Here is a 13321-nt window from a genome sequence, read left to right as displayed (position 1 = left end):
ACCGCTTTCCGACTAGGGTCACTTTAGGGCTATCACAACTCTCCCCCACTTAAGAAATTTTCGTCCCCGAAAATCTTACCGGTAAATAGGTTTGGGTATCGCTCTTTCATAGAGTTCTCGGGTTCCCATGTAGCTTCTTCGATTCCATGTTTGAGCCATAACACTTTTACTAACGGAACCCTTTTGTTTCGGAACTCCTTCACTTCACGAGCTAGGATGCGAATCGGTTCTTCTTCATAACTCATATCGGGTTGAATTTCAACCTCTGATGGATTAATCACGTGTGACGGATCGGATCTATAACGTCGAAGCATCGAAACATGAAAGACGTCGTGAATCCTTTCAAGTTTAGGGGGCAAAATCAATCTATACGCAAATGGACCGACTCATTCGGATATCTCATATGGCCCGATGAACCTCGGACTCAGTTTGCCCTTACGGCCAAATCTGAGTATCTTTTTCCAAAGTGAGACCTTAAGAAACACTTTGTCTCCCACCTGATACTCAATATCTCTTCGTTTTAAATCCGCATACGACTTCTGACGATCTGATGCTGCCTTCAGACTTTCACGAATTATTCTTACTTTTTGTTCAGTATCTTTAATCAAATCCACTCTGAAAATTTTACTCTCACCGAGCTCGGTCCAAAACAATGGCGTACGACATTTTCGACCGTACAAAGCCTCGTAAGGTGCCATCTTAATACTTGACTGAAAACTATTGTTGTAAGCGAATTCAATCAAAGGTAAATACCGTTCCCATGAACCACTAAACTCGAGGATGCAACATCTCAACATATCCTCAAGTATCTGAATTATCCACTCGGATTGACCATCTGTTTGTGGATGAAAAGCGGTGCTAAAATGCAGCTTGGTACCCAAAGCTTCTTGCAATTTCTTCCAAAATCGTGAGGTGAATCTCAGATCTCTATCCGACACGATAGAAATAGGTACCCCGTGTAATCTCACAATCTAAGAAACATACAATTCAGCTAGTTTATCCATTGAAAACTCCATGTGTACGGGGATAAAGTGAGCCGACTTAGTCAATCTATCAACAACGACCCATATCGCATCTTTCTTACTTGCCGACACTGGCAACCCAGATACAAAATCCATCGTTACTCGATCCCATTTCCATTCAGGTATCATGATCGGTTGGAGTAAACCCGTAGGCACTTGATGTTCTGCCTTCACTTGCTGACATATTAAACACTTCGAAACAAAATCGAAATGTCTCGTTTCATACCATACCACCAAACCGGCGTCTTAGGTCGTTGTACATTTTCGTACTCCCGGGTGGACTAACATTCGGGTACAATGAGCTTCGTTCGTAATTATCGAAATAAGTTCGAATTTCTTGGAATACACAAACGATTTCGAACCTCAAACAATCGTCATCATCAACTTGAAACTCGATTCCACATTGAACACATTCAGCCCGCTTTTGCAACCAATTCCTCATCGACTTTACGAGCCTCACGAATTTGATGAATCAATAATGGTTTGGCTTTTAATTCACTACTAACACATTGTCGGGTAGAAACGAGACAAGTGTACATTCATCGCTCAGAAGCTTAACAAAGTGATTTACGACTTAAGGCATCCGCAACCACATTAGCCTTTCCCGGGTGATAGTCAATGACAAGCACATAATCCTTTAACAGCTCGCCATATTTTCAAAGCGAATACTATGGCAGCTAATTCGAGATCATGGGTCGGATAATTTTTCTCATGTGGCTTTAATTGTCTCGACGCATAGGCCACAACTCGACCTTCTTGCATCAATACGCAACCTAACCTAAGTAGGAGGCGTCACTATAGAGAACAAACTCTTTGCCCGATTCATTTGCACTAAAATTGGAGCTTCATCAAATAAGTTTTCATTGATCAAAACTTTTCGACATTTTTCCGTCCATTCGAACTTAACATCTTTTGAAGTAGCTTCGTCATGGGTGTGGCTATCATCGAGAAACCTTTTACAAACCGTCGGTAGTAAGCAAGTCCCAAAAAGCTCGAACCTCGATAATATATCTCGAGGCTTCAAGTTAAGTATGGCTGAAATTTTGCTCGGTCAACTCGAATACCGATCGCGGATACCACGTGACCCAAGAAGCTAACCTCTCTTAACCGAACTCACACTTATCGAACTTAGCATATAACCGCTTATCCCGTAAAATTTGCAACACTAATCTCGGTGCTCAAGATGTTCGGTCTCATCTCTTGAATAGACCAAGATGTCGTCAATGAACACAACTACGAACCGGTGCAAATCTTCTCAAGATCCGATTCATCAAATCCATAAATACCGTAGGGCATTAGTGAGCCCAAAGCGGCATCACCGAGAACTCGTAGTGGGCGTATGTCGCTTACGAAAGCGGTTTTGGGTATATCCGAATCTCGACTTCAGAATCGGTAATACCCGATTTCAAATCTATCTTTGAAAACACCGAGGCTCCCTTTAGTTGATCAAACAAATCATCAATACGCTGATAACGGATATTTATTCTTTATCGTCACTTTATTCAGTTGACGATAGTCAATGCACAACCTCATGGTTCCGTCCTTCTTTTTCACAAACAATACTGGTGCACCTCAAGGTGAGAAACTTGGTCGAGCGAAACCTCTATCCGTCAACTCTTGCAACTGAGCTTTCAACTCTTTTAACTTGGTTGGTGCCATACGATACGAAGCTATCGAAATTGGCATAGTCCCATGTACAAGCTCAATACCAAACTCTACTTCCGAACGGTGGTAAACCCGGCAATTCTTCAGAAAAACATCCGGTATTCACAAACCACCCAAGACAGATTCGAGTTTCTTTTCTAATTCTTTATCATCAAGTACATACGCAAGGTATGCTTCGCACCCTTTCTTACATATTTCGGGCCAACATTGCGATATTACGGTGGCAACCCTTTAAGTCCGTAGACTCAACTGAATTATCTCGTTATTTGCGACTTCAAATCAATAGTCTTGCTTTTGCAATTCACAACCGCATCATGCACGGTCAACCAATCCAAACCAAGAATAACATCAAATTCATCAAGCGGCAAAAGCATCGAGTCCACGGAAAACAGAACCTCAATTACTAGGGACATTTCTTACACACTTTGTCGACAAGCACGTAACGACCCAAGGATTTGACACCGAATTACGAACTCAAGAGACTCAATAGGTAAAGTCTTCTTTGGATGCTAAGGTTTCGCATAAATAAGAATGAGTAGAACCAGGTCAATCAAAGCAATCACATTAGTATCAAAGAGAGTAAAAGTACCAGGTAATAACATCCGGCGAGGAAGCATCCTCGCGCTGCCGTATAGCATAAGCCCTAGCTGGAGCACGAGCCTCGGATCTGGTCGTAGCATCCCTAGATCCTCTCGACCACCACTAGCATTGCCGTATTTCTAGATGGTCTACCCGAGCGATGGTAGAACCCGGTTTCCCACTCGATTTGCATTACATTCGGACAACCTCGGGCAATCTTTAATGAAGTGGTCAATGACCCACACTTGTAACAGAGCGGTCATGGAACCTACAACTCCCGAATGCCATTTACCACAATCACGGCATTCCGCTCATCTCGACGGTCATTTCCAACATCGGCGATCAAAGTGACTCGTGTGCTCACAAGGGGTCGATCGCGATCTCGTCTAGAAAGGCCCGTAGTGTCTCTAGATCAGCCTAAGCCATCTCTAAATTTCTTCGATGACTGTGGGAAGGGCTTCCCAAGACCTCTTCTGAAACTCCCTTGCTCCCATATCGCCTTTTCTTTTCTCCATCTTGAGCTCTCGGCTTTGCAAGCTCGCTCAACAAGTACTACAAATTCTCGATTTCCAAGATGCCAACATACGACTTTATATCATCATTTAGTCCATCCTCAAACGTTTACACATTACGACTTCGAGGAAATGCATTCTCGCATGTCTGGCTAAGCCTTACAAATTTTTGTTCATAGTCAGAACCGACATGGAACCTTGTTTGAGTTCAAGAAATTCCTTCCGTTTTGGTCAATGAATCTCGATCGATATACTTCTTTGAACTCGGTTTGGAAGAACTCCCAAGTTACTTGCTCTCTAGGCACAGAAGTCAACGTATTCCACCAATAGTAGGCGTAATCACGTAGCAAGGAGATAGTACACTTTAGGCACTCATCGGGTGTGCAAGATAGCTCATCGAGTACCGAATAGTGTTGTCCAACCAAAATTCAGCTTGCTCGGCATCATCGCTATCCGTAGCCTTAAATTCAGTAGCCCGTGTTTTGGATTCTATCAACTGGGGCTTATTTGACCTTATTTGGTCGATTCACGGAGGCATTGTAGGTCTTGGGGTGGTATTTTTCGGGAATGGAGGTTGTGGAAGCAGTAGTATTAGTTCGAATGTATTGGTTGAACCAATCATTCATCACGCTATAGAAAGCTTGTCTAGCTTCATCATTTGGATTACTAGCATTAGGTTGAGAGTCATGCGCTGTCCCTTGTAAAGGGAGTAGGCGCTACACTCTCAAGATCATCACTATCGCTTCGGTCGGGATCGGGATCCATTACTATAAATAAACACATTTGCAAATGTCGTAAATCACCACACTATCAAATAATCACATAAAATGGCATGTATAGCTAGACCCAAACGCATTACGGTAGTCCTAGAATCGACTAAATCGTAGCTCGATACCAATAAAACTGTAACACCCGTGCACAGAGACCGTCGCAGAGTCGACACGAGGGGTTAACGGGCTTAATCCACTTACTTGCAGTTCATTTTAAAATTTCTAGACAGTAGGCTAAGCGTGTCACTGTCACCTTAAAAATCAAATCTTTAGTTCCACAACTCGAAAATCAGTTTCGTGATTTTCCCTGAAACTAGACTCATATATGCATCTACAAATTTTTTTCTACAATTTTTGGTAAGGCCAATTAGTACAGTTTATTAGTTAAATTCTCCCCTATTACAGGGTGCGACTACACTGACCTTCCTGCATTACGACTTGGATATCTCCCGGTACAGGGCCTCAATACTGATACCGTTTGTTTCTACAGAAACTAGACTCGAAAAGGAATCTGTACATATATGGAATGACTTCTAATTCTCTCTGGTCAATTTATAATGACTTTCCAAATTCGGAATAGGGACTCCAGAAACCGTTCTGGCCCTGTCTCACGTAAACTTAAATATCTCTTAACATACTGTTCATATGATCGTTTCGTTACTCTCCTATGAAAATAGACTCGTCAAGGTTCGTTTACATAATTTATTAACTATTTAATTCCATTCCTACTATTTTTAGTGATTTTTCACATCCACATCACTGCAGCTGTCAGCATCTGTCTTTAAGGTAGGCTTTACCTATTTCATAGTTTCCATGATTCAACTAGCCCTTAAACATATATAGCACAAAATATGATCATGATTAACCATCCCAATGGCTAATCGTTTCCAAACATTTCCATACCTCTTAATGAACAACATACAATGATTATAATACCATGCCCAAAGTATACTTAAGCCATTTTCGCATGGCTATCCAAATTTACACAAAACCGAAAGGTACATGACCTACAACAAAAGGGTAGTCCTATACATGCCATTTCAAAGTTCAACCAAAAATATACCAAAAGGAGCTTTGATAGTGTGGGCGACTTCGACTTCAAAAATCCCGAGTCCGATAGCTGAAGAACCAAAATCTATAAAGCAGAGAATCAAAGAAACGAGTAAGCATTTAATGCTTAGTAAGTTTGAGTCATGAGTTTAGACACAACCAAAGTATAGCATTTATGTAGCTAAACAGATAATTTCATATGCACAAATTCTCAATATCATACTTACTTCACATTACCAACCCTTATATTCATACACAAAGATCAACTTAGCCAAAGGCCGGTAGCTCATTTATCAACTGAGCGAATACTTATTTGTAAGGGCTCAACTAATTCAAAGCACATACGAAACAAACCTCAAGGTTGGGATGTTACAATCGTATTAACTGAAATTTTTACAGCAAGATCATTCATTCCTGAATCACGTACCTTCGGAATTTAACCGGATATAGCTACTCGTTCAAATGCCTTCGAGACATAGCCCGGTTATAGTAACTCGCACAAATGCCTTCGGGACTTAACCTGGATTTAATAACTCGCACCAATGCCTTCAGACTTAGCCCGGAATTAGTAACTCGCACGAATGCCTTCGGACTTAGCCCGGAATTAGTGACTCACACGAATGCCTTCGGATGCCTTCGGATCTTAGTCCGGAATTAGTAACTCGCACGAATGCCTTCGGATCTTAGTCCGGATATAGTCACTTAGCACAAAGCCTTCGGGACTTAGCCCGGACATCATTCGAATAACCATGCACATTTAACAATAAATCATGACACATTCGTATTTCATTTTCATTAGCAAAACTCGAACACAAGACACTTATCACACTTGCAATTTCGGCTCAATAGCCACACACAAAGAGCATGATTTTGATTTGCTTAAAACAAGATCTAATCAAATCATAATCTAAGTTCTATTACTCAAAACTTACCTCGGATGTTGTCGAAGCGATTTCGATGGCTATTCGACCACTTTTTCCTTCCCTTTATCGATTTAGTTCCCTTTGCTCTTGAGCTTAATTTAACAAATAAATCGATTTAATCATTTGAGTATCAAAAGAGGAACTCAAGGTACTTAGCCCATATATATTCATTAGACATTAAAGTCACATATGTACGAAATCATGAATCTAACTCAACACAATATTCCACACTCTCTTTTAGCCGATTATCTAAGCCAAGATAAGGCATCAATATGCTTGCCTCTAATCGAATACAGGCACACCAATCCATCTCATGTGGCCGAATATGCATGTCTATGTTGAGGCCAATTATATACTTAATACCACACATAAATGGAATACATTTTACTAACTAATACATTACATATTGTAACTCAATACGCATCTATCATTTACTCCATAACCGAAACATCATCATATGTAAATATATATACCTTGAGATAGTATATATGTCATACCAATACATCATGTGCAAACATATATATATATATATATATATATATATATATATATGTGCAAGAGCGAATCACAAGTTGGTTATAACCAAATATAAACATATATCCAAAACACAAATCTTACCTATCATGCAATAAGCATAAATCATACTTATGGATATACCATGGCCGATACTTCCAACAACACCAAATAAAAATATACTACATGGATCTAAGGTAGACCCAAGAAAGGAACTCATAATCATCAAGATGTAAGCAAACCACCATTGTTCATCTAGATTTAGCATGAAACACAACCATCACCCTTATTAATCTCCATAGCCGAAAACCTTACTTATTCCAAAATCACAATTTCAACATGGTTTACCAACAATAATTTGATATCTCACTCAAAATCAACTAGGATTTCAAGAACTAGTATCAACTTCATTACCTTAATATCGACCTAAGATGACCGATTGCTTCACTCCTTTCTTCCTCCTCTCAATTCGGCCAAGAAGAACCAGAGAACACAGCTTGTTTTCCTTCTTCCTTAGAACTTTCAGCCAAAAGAAGTGAAAAATGATGGACACTTTTTTTTTTCTTCTTTCCCTCAACTCACGGCAATGGGGGAACAATCACACACATCCTTTCTTTTTTTTTTTTTTGTTTCTCATCCTACTAACACTAATATTTTATTGCCCATGCTTTTTATTCTATTACTCCTTACATAATGCACTACCCCAACATGTTTATGACATGTTTTTTTAGCCAGAACATTTTGTCCACCCATGCTCATGGCCGGCCACTACTAGATGGGGGGGAAAATTGGCATGCAAGTCCCCCCTTTTCATACATGCACTAATAGGCCACTTTACATTTGGCTAGCACATTTCTAAATTTTCTCACATAAGTCCTATGTACTCCATTCACATGCAATTAACTAAATCGAAGCTTAAAAATTTTCGCACATTCATATTCACATATTTTAGGCATTAAATATCACATTCAAATAATTTGGTGACTCGGTTTAGCGGTCCCGAAACTGCTTTCCGACTAGGGTCACTTTAGGGCTGTCACAGATCAGTAGCCTTTTGATCCCACTATTATCAAATTTAAAATAGTTATCACAACCCCCTTAGGGCTATAAGTCCAAACGACAGCCGCCCTAACCTTTAGGGATTTCGACTTTTTCAAGAATACGAAATAAAGACTAGGTTGAAACGACTTACCATCGATTCCTTCAGTCAACAATACCTCTTAATCCCCCCCGATTCTGGTGCAGTTCTAAGCCCACAAATGATAGAAAAAGTCGAGCCTTCAGTGATCTCAATATTCGGCTAAGTCCCTAGGAGGATGGAGTTTTCAGTTTTTTTCTCTTGCAACTGTGTAACGAAAGATGAAATAGGAGGGTTTTGCTGTGGTCTTGTCGACAGAAACTTGAGGCTTGGAGAACTAAAGAATCGGTCAAGAATGATGAAAAAGATGAGAGAACTGGCTAGGATAAATCGGCACAGAAGGAAATATGGCTTTTGGGATTTTGGCTTTTCTTATGGCAAATGGCAATGAAGGTTTAGGATCATCTGACGAAAAAGATGGAGATGAAAAGGAGGATAGAAAGATTCGGCTATAAAGAAAAGAAGAAAAAGAAAAAAGTTGATGGAGAGAGGAGAAAAAGAAAAGAAGAGGAGAATAGTCAGGAAACGGCATAACTTACCCCTAGTGCCGAATTTATACTAGCACTTAACCTAGCCGAATTTTGCCCCCTTAAAGCACCCCTTGGCCAGCCAACTCTTGCTCCTCAAGAGTCCACCATTCAGCCAACACCATTCTCCCTAATCTGCTCCTAAATCCTCTCCCTTATCAGCTTCTACATCCTCTCCCTTATCAGCTCCTAAATCCTCTCCCTTATCAGCTCCTAAATCTTCTCCTGACAGCCTTATACTTCAGTTCCACTGCTTACCTTTTCTGTTCATAAAAATTAATATTACTAATTTGCTTACCTTGGGACTCAAACCTTAGCTCACCTTGGTCATCCACACGCCACCTCTAACGCCCCCAAGTGGCGTCACATGGCAACTTACCACAGGCTTCCTTGTGTTTTATTTTACCCAGTTAATACTTAAAAGCCTAGCTAACCAGAACCTCTTTTCCCTATCGATTAAAATCACTTAAAATTATCGGGTTTTTGCTTAAGCTTGGGCCTTCTGGAGGCCCACTAACATAATTAAACCTACGCCAAACAGTCAAAACACAAAAATTCTAAAATTCATTGAAAACCACAGAAATCCCCGAAAATCCCGAAAATTGCAGCGTTACAGTCAACTCTGTGTATCTTTTTCTCACTAAGCTCTATCCAACACAATGGAGTTCTACATTTACGACCTTATAGAGGGTGGATTTGGATGGACGGTGAGATATGGTGTAGTGCATTTAGCTTACTTTTTGTCTCACGCTACAATATCACTACAATATCTATTCTCACTGCTACCACTATTTTTACACTAACCATAGATAAACACACCAACCAAGAGCCTCAAACGGTGCCATTTTAATGTTAGACTGATAACAATTATTATAGGAAAATTCAACTAAAGGCAAATACTTTTCCCAGTTACTTTCAAATTCTAGAATACAACACCGAAGCATATCTTCCAAAATCTGTATAACACGTTCAAATTGTCCATCAGTTTGAGGATGGAATGCAGTGCTAAAATGTAACTATGTACCTAAATCTTCTTGTAGCTTATTCCAAAATCGGGACATAAATCGAGGATCTCTGTCTAAAATAATGGAGATAGGAACTCTATGCAACCTAACACTTTCATAAACATATAATTCAGCCAATCTATCCAAAGAAAAATCCATACGTACCAGAATAAAGTGTGCAGACTTTGTTAATCGATCAACAATTACCCAAATAACATATTTCTTCTTCAGAGATAAGGGTAACCCCGATACAAAGTCCATGGTAATTCTTTCCCATTTCCATTCCAGAATCGTAACTGGCTATAATAATCCCAAAGGCACCTGATGCTCAAATTTTACTTCATGACATATCAAAACATTTAGATACAAATTCAGAAATATCTCGTTTCATTCCCGGCGACAAATACATCTTTTTCAGATTATTATACATTTTATTACTACCAAGATGAATAGACATGCTACCATTATGAGCTTCATGTAAAATCTTCTGTACTAGTTCTGAATTCCTCAGTACGCATATCCTGTCTCTGAATAACAGACAACCATCAGGCCCAACTTGAAATTCTGAATCAGGATTCAACTCATACTGTTCTCGTTTAGCTTGTAATTCTTCATCACCCTTCTGAGTTTCACAGATCTGTTGTAGAAATGTCGGTTTAGCTTTTACTTCAGCTATAACTGAACCATTTTCAAACAATGATAACTAGGTATTCATTTCTCGCAAGGCAAATAAAGGCTTTCTGCTTAGAACATCAGCAACCACATTAGCTTTTCCCGAATGGTAGTCAATAAGAAGGTCATAATCTTTTAATAATTCAAGACACCTGCGCTGTTTTATGGTCAAGTCTTTCTTTGACTTCAAATACTTCAAACTTTTATGATCAGTAAAGATGTGACATTTTTCACCAAACAGATAATGCCACCAAATTTTCAATGCAAACATAATGGCTGCCAATTCAATATCATGTACCAGGTAGTTCTTTTCATATGGTTTTAGTTGTCTTCAAGCATAGGCTATTACTTTACCTTCTTGCATCAATACACATCCTAAACCATTTAACACATCACTATAAATTATAAATTCCTTACCCGACTCAGGCTGAACTAACACGGTTGCTTCAGTCAACAAAACTTTCAATTTGTCAAAACTCTGCTGACATTTATTAGACCACTTAAATTTCACATCTTTTTTGCAACAGACGAGTCATCGGAGAAGTTATCATTGAGAACCCTTTAACAAATATCTGATAATATCCATCTAGTCCCAGAAAACTTCTAACTTCAGACACATTTTCGGTGAATTTCAATTGACAATAGCTGAAATTTTGTCCAGATCGACCCGAATACCTTCTACAAATATTATGTGTCCGAGAAAACCAACTTCTCGTAGCCAAAATTCACATTTACTGAATTTTGCATATAATTGTTTCTCACGCAAAGTTAGCAACATAATTCTCAAATGATCAGCATATTCATTTTCATATCGGGAATATACCAAAATATCATCAATAAATACTACCAGAAACATTTCTAGATACGGTCTAAAAATTTTGTTCATCAGATCCATAAATACCACAGGTGCATTTGTCAAACCATATGGCATCACAAGAAACTCATAATGCCCATACCTGGTTCTGAAAGTTGTCTTTGGAACATCTAATTCTTTCACCCATAGTTGATAATAGCCAGAACAGAGAGTAATCTTTGAAAATACAGTGGCACTTTTCCATTGGTCAAATAGGTGATTAATACGAGGTAATGGATACTTGTTCTTTATGGTAACTTTGTTGAGCTGCCTATAATCAATACACTATCTCAATGATCCATCCTTCTTCTTTACAAACAAAACAGGTGCACCCCAAGGTGAGAAACTGGGTCGAGCAAAGCCTCTGTCAATCAATTCTTGCAACTGTGCTTTCAATTCTTTCAATTCAGTAGGAGCCATTTTGTAGGGTGCTATAGATATTAGTGTTATCCCTGGAACAAGGTTTATAGATAACTTTACGTCTCTAACTAGTGGTAAACCAGGTAACTCTTCTGGAAATACATCAGGCAAACAACCAGCACTGACTGAATTTTTGACTCAGATACTTTAGTATCCAAAACATATGCAAGATAAGCATCATAACCCTTTTTGACATATTTTTATGCTGATATTGCTGAAATCACAATAGATAACCCATCCAATTTATCAGATTTCGCATAGAGTAACTCACCATTTTAACATTTTAATATAATATATTTCTATTTTCAATTCACCACTACATCATGCTAGGTTAGCCAATCCATTCCCAAAATCACGTCAAATTCATCAAATGGCAATAGCATCAAATCAGCCAGAAAGCAATAAACCTTTACCATCAATGGGCAATTTTTACAAATTTTATCCACCATAACATACTAGCCCAGGGGATTTGAAACTTTAACCACAAATTCAGTGAATTCAATAGGTAAATTTTTAACAAACACTAAATTTGTGCATATGTATGAATATGTTGAACCAAGATCAATCAAAGCAGTAATATTAGTATCAAGAAGAGAAAATGTACCAGTAATGACATCTGGTGCAGAGGCATCCTCTCTAGCACAAATAGCATATGTCATTGCCGGTGCTCGTTCCTCAGATTTAATTTTTGAGTCTTTGTAGTACCTCGGCTACTACTGATATTGTCAGGGTGACAGGGTGGTCTGCCTCTCCTGGAGAGATTACTCGGCTTCAAAGTTTGATCAATATCTTTTTCAATCCTTGTCGAGCAATCTTTAAGGAAATGATCAAGAGAACCACATTGGTAATAGGCTCCACTTCTCAAATGAAACTCCCTAAAATGAAATTTATTACAGTATTTACACCTCATTCTGGGTTATAGACACTTCCCACACTTGTTACAAATGGAGACGAAGATCTCGGGTTAGAACGTTGAAAGCCTCGCTCTTTCCCAATATATCCTATAATGGTGGTAGAACGATCATGGTACTTCTTTGATTTCTTTGAACCAGATGATAGTGATTTGCCCATAAATCTTTTACCAGAAATTTGAGCTTTTCTCTCTACTTGCTTCTTTTCTTTACTTAATTCCTCGGCTTTGTGTGCTCGATCAGCCAAAACAATAAATTCCCTTAGTTCAAGAATTCCAATCAATAGTTTGATATCTTCATTTAATCCCTCTTCAAAACATTTACACATATAAACCTCAGTCGGGACTCATTCTCTGGCATACTTGCTTAATCGAACAAATTCCCGCTCGTATTCAAATACGGTCATGTTTCCTTGCTTAAGCTCTAAAAATTCTTTTTTTTTTTCTGTTCTAAAAATCTTTGAGTGATATACTTCTTTCTAAATTCAGTTTGGAAGAATTCCCAAGTGACATTTTCTCTCGGTACCACAGAATTTATGGTATTCTACCAATGATAAGATGTATCATTCAGTAAAGATACTGCACATTTTAAACACTCAACTAGTGTACATGATAATTCATCTAAAACTTTGATGGTATTTTCCAACCAAAACTCGGCCCTCTCTGAATGATTATTGATAATAGATCTAAATTCCTTAGCCCCACACTTACGGATTTTATCCACCGGAGGCTTACCAATTCTAACATGTTCAGCACCTTGTGG

This window comes from Gossypium arboreum, chromosome 10 (assembly GCF_025698485.1).
Source record: "Gossypium arboreum isolate Shixiya-1 chromosome 10, ASM2569848v2, whole genome shotgun sequence".
NCBI lineage: Eukaryota > Viridiplantae > Streptophyta > Magnoliopsida > Malvales > Malvaceae > Gossypium > Gossypium arboreum.
The sequence above is the reverse complement of the archived record's forward strand: the minus strand, read 5'-3'. Positions refer to the sequence as shown.